Source organism: Bos mutus, chromosome 13 (assembly GCF_027580195.1).
Source record: "Bos mutus isolate GX-2022 chromosome 13, NWIPB_WYAK_1.1, whole genome shotgun sequence".
NCBI classification, from domain to species: domain Eukaryota; kingdom Metazoa; phylum Chordata; class Mammalia; order Artiodactyla; family Bovidae; genus Bos; species Bos mutus.
Genome location: NC_091629.1, coordinates 30,245,091 through 30,253,182, shown reverse-complemented (window position 1 = coordinate 30,253,182; position 8,092 = coordinate 30,245,091). Strand labels below are relative to the sequence as shown.

Genomic DNA, 8,092 nt, shown 5'->3' with positions numbered 1-8,092 from the left:
TAGCTGCAGAAGATTCTCCCAGGCCTCTTTATTGATGCCACAACCAGAACATTTAAATTACATAACCATGTACATCATGTTTTTGTTCTAAGTATTTCAGATTATGTGGATATGGGTATAGCTATGAATGTACATACATGTGTGTCTGTTCTCAATAAATAAATCATCACAGGCTAATGGTGGAACTTAGAAATACGTTTGAACATGCATAAGTATTCATTCCTTGTCTGAAATCTTTATTCAATATACAGAATACATGCACACAATTCTGCTATTCCATCCTCATTTTTGGAACTTGAAGGTTTGCCTATAGTACAAGGACTATTTCCCAGTGGAGAATTGAGCAACATGGCGAAATTATAATGAAAATTATGGTCATCTAGAGTCACAACATGTTCTCTTATAATTAATTTTGATGAAGAAATATATGAGGGCTTTATTTCTAATTCTCTCTGTAAAGAGAGTAAAAAATATTAAATTATGGAACAACATTGCTATGGGCACAGAAGAATTTAGATTAAAACCACGTTCCACCTTTATTAGTGTCTGGGGTTCTTTCAGAATTTAAGTCTTTTCAGACAATAGAACCACCATGCAGTGTTCTCTTACTCCCCTTATTCTGTCCTGAAATATATTTCTGCATAATCTCAGTGTGTGTACTGGGTCATATGTGCCTGTTTCAGAATGTTGGAAAACAAAATGTCTGTGTTTCAGATTTTCCATAACTTTAGGAACACATATTCTGCTGGTTGTCTGACATGCTCTTTTTCCATATTTTGATTTTAGTAGGAAATATCTCTTTTCTGTGATGTAGGGGGAGCGATGCAGCAATTCATTTAGTGTTTAGTATTCTCAAATATGAGGCAGGTAAAATATCTACCCAAGGAATAGGAATGCTATCAAGAGTGATGGATAGTAGCCCACTTGTAAAACTAGGAAACACACACAAATACATGCATAATTACAAAACTTTGGAAAATTAAAATAATGGAATTTGTTAAAATATCCTAAGCAATTGATGACTTATATACATTTATTTATTTTGGTAATCCATCTGAATTTTCTCTCCCCTTCTCCACCCTGTCACCTTTGGTTTCACTCTCTTTATAAACAGATACTCACTGGGAAAGATCTTGATGCTGGGAAAGATTGAAGGCAAAAGGAGATAGCAGGCAGCAGAGGATGAGATGGTTAGATCGTATCACTGACTCAATGGACTTGAATTTGAGCAAACTCCAGAAGATAGTGGAGGACAGAAGAGCCTGGCGTGCTGCAGTCCATGGGGTCACAAAGAGTTGGATACAACTTAGCAGCTGAACAGCAACAACAAAAGCAACAACAAAAACTAAACAGATAGTCTATTGATTGGAACTTATGATCAGGCAAAGTTCTTAAATTTTTATACTATCATTTTAATTTTGCAATCTCTATTGATTTATGACTCTGTAGCATTTAAACATATAGATTAGGAACAAGAATTATGGCAGCAAATACCCTCACTCAAGTCCCTACTCTTTTGTTTACTACCTGTGTATTCTTGGGGCTTCCCTTGTGGCTCATCTGGTAAAGAATACACCTACAATGCAGGAGACCTGGGTTGGGAAGATCCCTTGGAGAAGGGAAAGGCTACCCACCCCAGTATTCTGGCCTGGAGAACTCCATGGATTGTATAGAGTTCAAAAGAGGTTGCATGAACCATGGTTGCAGAGTCGGACACAACTGAGTGACTTTCACTTTCATTCTTACGCTATCTCCTTTCCTTCTCTGATCCTCACTCATTATCTTAAAGTGTGTTTGTACCCATTGCACCAGGAATGCTTGCAGACTCCATGGCACAGATCCTGGCACAGGTAAATACCCACCACCTGTCGGCCAGCACTAGTAGTCATGATGAGGCTGATGGCAACTGTATGGTAGAGATGAAAGATTTGACCGACTTTTCTCACTCAGTTGTATTTGGCCCTTAATTTCCTTTACCATCTCACAGTGGAAAGAGGAAACACTTGTCTGAAAAATATTTGAGCCTTTATTTCCTAGTGTTGTAGTCGAGATGTCTTCGACAAATTTACTAATCCACAGACCCTTCGTTTTCTGTCTGAAGAGGCCATTCCTAGTCTCTCTGTGTAATGGGGACTATTGGTAGCACATTGTTTAAGGGACTGTATTGAAAACTACATGAACTAGTGCAAGTAAAGATGCTTTATAAACTGTAAGATTCCAAAAATTTAAAATTATTTATTTTGTCTCAAATGTTTAAGTAGATATATAAATTCTTAGACATAATACATAATCATGACCGGAGGAGTTGTTGATATGTAAATATTTCAGTCCCTGTGAGTTTGGGGAGGGATGGTGTGATTAATACATCTGCACTTTAAAAAAGGAAAAACAAAATAGCAGTGTGGTTACTAGAGAACATTTAGAGGATGCATGAACTACAAAGTAGAAATACCCTGAAGCCATGGGGGAAGGAACAGCAAAGAAGTTGCTAAGTGATGGGGATAAAAAGAGGTCTAAGATCAGTGATAGATCCTGAGATTAAATTATGATTCATGAATAATCTGAAGATGGCAGTTATCTTCTTCACAGGTTTGCCCTATTGAAATAAAATTGATTTCTGAATATTACTGTTACATTTGACCCAAAATAAAACCAAATGAAAAAATGCATTCCAGACAAAAATAAATATCAGCAAAAGAAAAAAACATAGATATATATATAAGGGTCTTACCTGTAAGTTGAAGGACTGAATATTAGAAGATCTCACACAGAATACTCTCAACATTTTAACATTCTTTTCTGTAAATAAAAAACTAAAATTAAGGTAGTGTAATGATGGCTATCTGTTCCATTTACTTTAAAATCTTTTTTCCCCTTTGAGGGGTCTTGGTAAATTAAGAGTAATTTGGTGAAGATGAGTTGTCACTGTCATCATTAGTGAAAAAATTTTAGTCAATTACATTTAGTATCAAATTATTTTAAAAGCAGTTTGTTAAATGACAGAGTTAATATTTTTCAACTTGATTGTTTATATTCAATGTCGAGTTCAAGAATGAAACAGTTTAGTCAGACAACAGGATTCTTGTATTTACACAAAACTGTACACCTGAAAATGGTTAAAATGATAAATTTTATGTTATGTGTATTTAACCACAATGAAAAAATGAAAAAACAAGAATGTTTTTGCATTTTGTATTTGTATTTTACTATAAAGTTTGAAGACTTGTATGATTAATAGCAGTTCTTTAATTCCAAATTAAAACATTCTCAAAAAGGAAAAAGAAAGTATTAAAAGCATGCCTGTAATAGTTTAGACAAAATACTCTAAATCATAGAAAATTACTTGTAAAATATTAATTATAAGAACCAATGAAATATGTACTGTAGTATTAGGGTTTCTGCTCCTTCCATCTTGTCATTTCAGCCTTAATGTTGAATTCAGAAAACCTAGAAAATGATTCACTTAAAGGAAAAAGGAGACAATGTAAGGACATTACTAGGCTCAGTTTCATCGTGTGAATTGGTGGGTGGCCAGGAACTGAGCATTTTGGGAGAAGCAGCCGAGCTTGTCTGGGATGCCTGGGGAGAGCTGGTCAGTCTTCAAACCTGCTAAGCCGCAACCATAGACCAGAGGCAGAGCCTGGAGTCAGCCAGAGGACAAAACAAGCCAAGAAAGGAAGTAATTTCCTCTACTCAGTGCCTCCACCTGCATCACAAACACTTAGAGCCCTTATTATGTCCAGCTCTGAGCTGCTCTTGTGAACTTACAGCAGCTAACTGAATGGGTGAAGGAAAATCTCAGAGGCAAGCTGGTCAAGAAACTGGAAACCCAGCCTGTTGGATAAGTCATCCATGTAAATGATAAAGGAATCACAATTATAGATATGAAACTTGAGATATGGAAACCTAGACACATATTCATCTCATCCCTAGGGAAAATAAAACATACCATGAAAGAGAAGGGAAGAATGAGGAGAGAGAAGTGGGATGTTACTAAAGCATCCAGATGAGTTGTCCTGGAATATTTACTTGAGTAGCATCTCAAGGGACTAGTGATTTAAGGAATCCTGTTTGGAAAATGCTGTACTGGATGTATTACCATTAAATCCTGGGGAAAAAAATAAAAAAACAAAAATACTTTCTATGTCACTGACTTTACTTTCATTTGAAAATACTGGACAGTGCAAATAGAAGGTAAAATAAAATAAATGTTGGGCTGGTTGAAGTACAGTTATCATTAATATATAGTTAAAAATTGATTTTCTAAATTGTAAACTCAAGATATTTTTTTAATATTTCCCTGTGCTTTTTTCTTTATATTGATGTTATATTTTTTAAAATATAAATTTTAACAACAATGTCGAATTTATGTCAAAATACATTAGATGGTGCTGTGCTGTGTTGCGTCTGACTCTTTGGGACCCTATGGACTGCAGTCCGCCAGGCTCCTCTGTCTATGGTATTCTTCAGGCAAGAATACTGGAGCGGGTTGTCATGCCCTCCTCCAGGAGATCTTCCCAACCCAGGGGTAGAACCCAGGTCTCCCGCATTGCAGGTGGATTCTTTACCAGCTGATCTACCAAGGAAGCCCAGATTAGATGGTAATTAAAGGCAATTTAAACTTTTTGAAATATGTTCTATACTAGACGGGGGATCCTGGAAGGCTGCAGTCCATGGGGTCGCTGAGGGTCGGGCACGACTGAGCGACTTCACTTTCACTTTTCACTTTCATGCATTGGAGAAGGAAATGGCAACCCACTCCAGTGTTCTTGCCTGGAGAATCCCAGGGACGGGGGAGCCTGGTGGGCTGCTGTCTATGGGGTCGCACAGAGTCGGACACGACTGAAGCAACTTAGCAGCAGCAGCAGACTGCAAAGAAAATATAAAATAACTAATCAAAGTAGAAAATAGACTCACTTGTAACTTTGATAATAATTATACTAACTACCTATGCATGCATGTGTGTGTGCTCAGTTGTGTCCGACTCTTCGTGACCACATGGACTGTAGCCTGCCAGGCTCTTATGTCCATGGGATTTCTCAGGCATGAATACTAGAGTGGGCTGCCATTTCCTTCTCCCCGGGGACCTTCCTGATCCAGGGATCGAACCCAAATCTCTTTATGTCTCCAGCATTGGCAGGTGGGTTCTTTACCACTGCGCTACCTGGGAAGCCCTACGTATGAAGAATAAAATGTAATAATAAATCCAAAAACATGTTGAATATATTTTAATAAATTTCTCTCTAAAAATCTTGAAGTAAGTGTAAAATAAAGAAAATCTAGAAATCAAAGACCAGAAATAGTCAAAATAATAAGAAAAGTATTTGGTGTAAGAACTTAAGAAAATAGCCTTCCTTTTCTGGTAAGCGGCCTGAGGTGACCCCTAAAAATGGTGCGCTATTCACTTGACCCAGAAAACCCCACAAAATCATGCAAATCAAGAGGTTCAAATCTTCGTGTTCACTTTAAGAACACTTGTGAAACCGCCCAGGCCATAAAGGGTATGCATATCCGAAAAGCCACCAAGTATCTGAAGGATGTCACTTTAAAGAAGCAATGTGTGCCATTCTGTCGTTACAACGGTGGAGTTGGTAGGTGTGCACAGGCCAAACAGTGGGGCTGGACGCAGGGTTGGTGGCCCAAAAAGAGTGCTGAATTTTTACTACACGTGCTCAAAAATGCAGAGACTGATGCTGAACTTAAGGGCTTAGATGTAGATTCTCTGGTCATGGAGCACATCCAAGTGAACAAAGCCCCCAAGATGCGGCGCAGGACTTACAGAGCTCACGGTCGGATCAGCCCCTACATGAGCTCTCCCTGCCACATTGAGATGATCCTTACTAAAAAAGAACAGATTGTTCCTAAACCGGAAGAGGAGGTTGCACAGAAGAAAAAGATATCCCAGAAGAAACTGAAGAAACAAAAACTTATGGCCCGGGAATAAATGCCGCAAAAAATAAATGCAAATAAAAGTAAAAAAAAAAAAGAACTTAAGAAAATAATAACAGCAACAAGTGAATGGAATTAATTTAAGAAAAAAAGCAGAAATTTGGGGATGAGTTCATTTATAGTATTATTATGTTCAATCTATCATGAAATGAAAGAACATAGAACAAGACAAAGATACACAGTATTTTTTCCAATATTGTCCTACCACCTAAAAATACATAACAATAAAAATTATAAAAATGCATTTCTGAGAAGAAAATTATTTTAAATTTATTATTCTATGATACATTAACTTTCTGTTTATAAAACCAATAAATTAAATTTAACTATATTAGATTTAATACTGATGTTTTGAATGAATATTTTGCAAAGTAAATATGCAGCAAATTAAAATTTTGTACTTTCCACTGATACCCAATTCAGAATTGTCAGGGTAAAATAGCTTTCTTAGTAGTGAAAAGAATAGTACAAAGAAAACTATACCTAGGCACATTATATTTCTGTAAAACAATATCAACTAGTCAAGGCAGAGTTGTTTTAACTGAAAATATTTGCTAAGTAGAAATGCATTTTAAAAATGAAGTCTAAGTTACAGCATCTTCAAATGAAAGTGGATAGAGTTTGTCAACAGAAAAACTACTCAAAAAGAGATTTAAAAAGTATATTATTAAGAGAGAACCAAAATTTTCCCTGGAGGAGGTAGAGGATATATGAACACATGGGAAAGCTTAAAAAAATCTTTGAAAAGGAAATATTTGGATTTCCCTTTTGGACAATTGTGCACTTAAAACAATAATATTAATATTTGATGGGATATATGCATGTAAAGTAAAGTATACAACCACCATAGTTAGAATTTCAGAAGTTGGGTCAATGGAGTTGGAGTTGGATTTGAATGTCCTGTATTTTTCTGATTGTACTAAAAGTTATATTTTTCATTAGACTTTCCTAAGGCAAGAGTGCATATCTTGTCAAGATGTACACTAAAAAAATATGTGAAAAAGACAGGCCAATGAAGAAAAAATAAAATTATAGTAAGTAATTAATAATTAATGGAAAAGTACAAGGAAAGTGAGAAAAGGAAACAATATATATATGGTGTTAATAGAAAGAAAACAGTAATGTGATCAATTTAAACCCTAAAGAGTAGTAATTGTACACATTCAGAATGAATTCAGGAGAAAAATTATGTGATTCTTAAATGTAGATATCTTTGTTTCTTAGCTTCAGCTACTGGAATAAAATATCATGGACTGGGATCTTAAAAGATTTATTGATTTTTTTTTCTTTCATGAAAGTGAAAGTGAAGTTGCTCAGTCATGTCCAACTCTTTGCAACCCTGTGGACTATAGCCTACCAGGCTTCTCTGTCCATGGGATTTTCCAGGCAAGAGTACTAGATTGGGTTGCCATTTCCTTCTCCAGAGGATCTTCCCGACCCGGGGATGGAACCTGGGTCTCCCGCATTATAGGCAGATGTTTTACTATCTGAGCCACCAGGGAAGTCATTGGTGCCATGTTTAAGAATGCTTCACTAATTTCTCTTTCTGTTTTCTCATTATTAGTGTATAGGAGTGCAAGGGATTTCTGTGTGTTGATTTTATATCCTGCAACTTTACTATAGTCATTGATTAGTTCTAGTAGTTTTCTGGTGGAGTCTTTAGGGTTTTCTATGTAGAGGATCATGTCATCTGCAAATAGTGAGAGTTTTACTTCTTCTTTTCCAATTTGGATTCCTTTTATTTCTTTTTCTGCTCTGATTGCTGTGGCCAAAACTTCCAAAACTATGTTGAATAGTAATGGTGAAAGTGGGTACCCTTGTCTTGTTCTGACTTTAGAGGAAATGCTTTCAATTTTTCACGATTGAGGATAATGTTTGCTGTGGGTTTGTCATATATAGCTTTTATTATGTTGAGGTATGTTCCTTCTATTCCTGCTTTCTGGAGAGTTCTTATCATAAATGGATGTTGAATTTTGTCAAAGGCTTTCTCTGCATCTATTGAGATAATCATATGGTTTTTATTTTTCAATTAGTTAATGTGGTGTATTACATTGATTGATTTGTGGATACTGAAGAATCCTTGCATCCGTGGGATAAAGCCCACTTGGTCATGGTGTATGATCTTTTTAATGTGTTGTTGGAT

At 36.1% G+C, this 8,092-nt stretch overlaps 1 non-coding gene across 1 annotated transcript; it reads left to right on the top strand.

Moving 5' to 3' along the window:
* The first annotated feature begins 5,356 nt into the window (after positions 1-5,356).
* LOC102269380 (large ribosomal subunit protein uL22) lies at positions 5,357-5,972 on the top strand. The gene has a single exon (XR_001351653.2). It is a non-coding gene; the product is annotated as a large ribosomal subunit protein uL22 (transcript).
* The last annotated feature ends 2,120 nt before the right edge of the window (positions 5,973-8,092 follow it).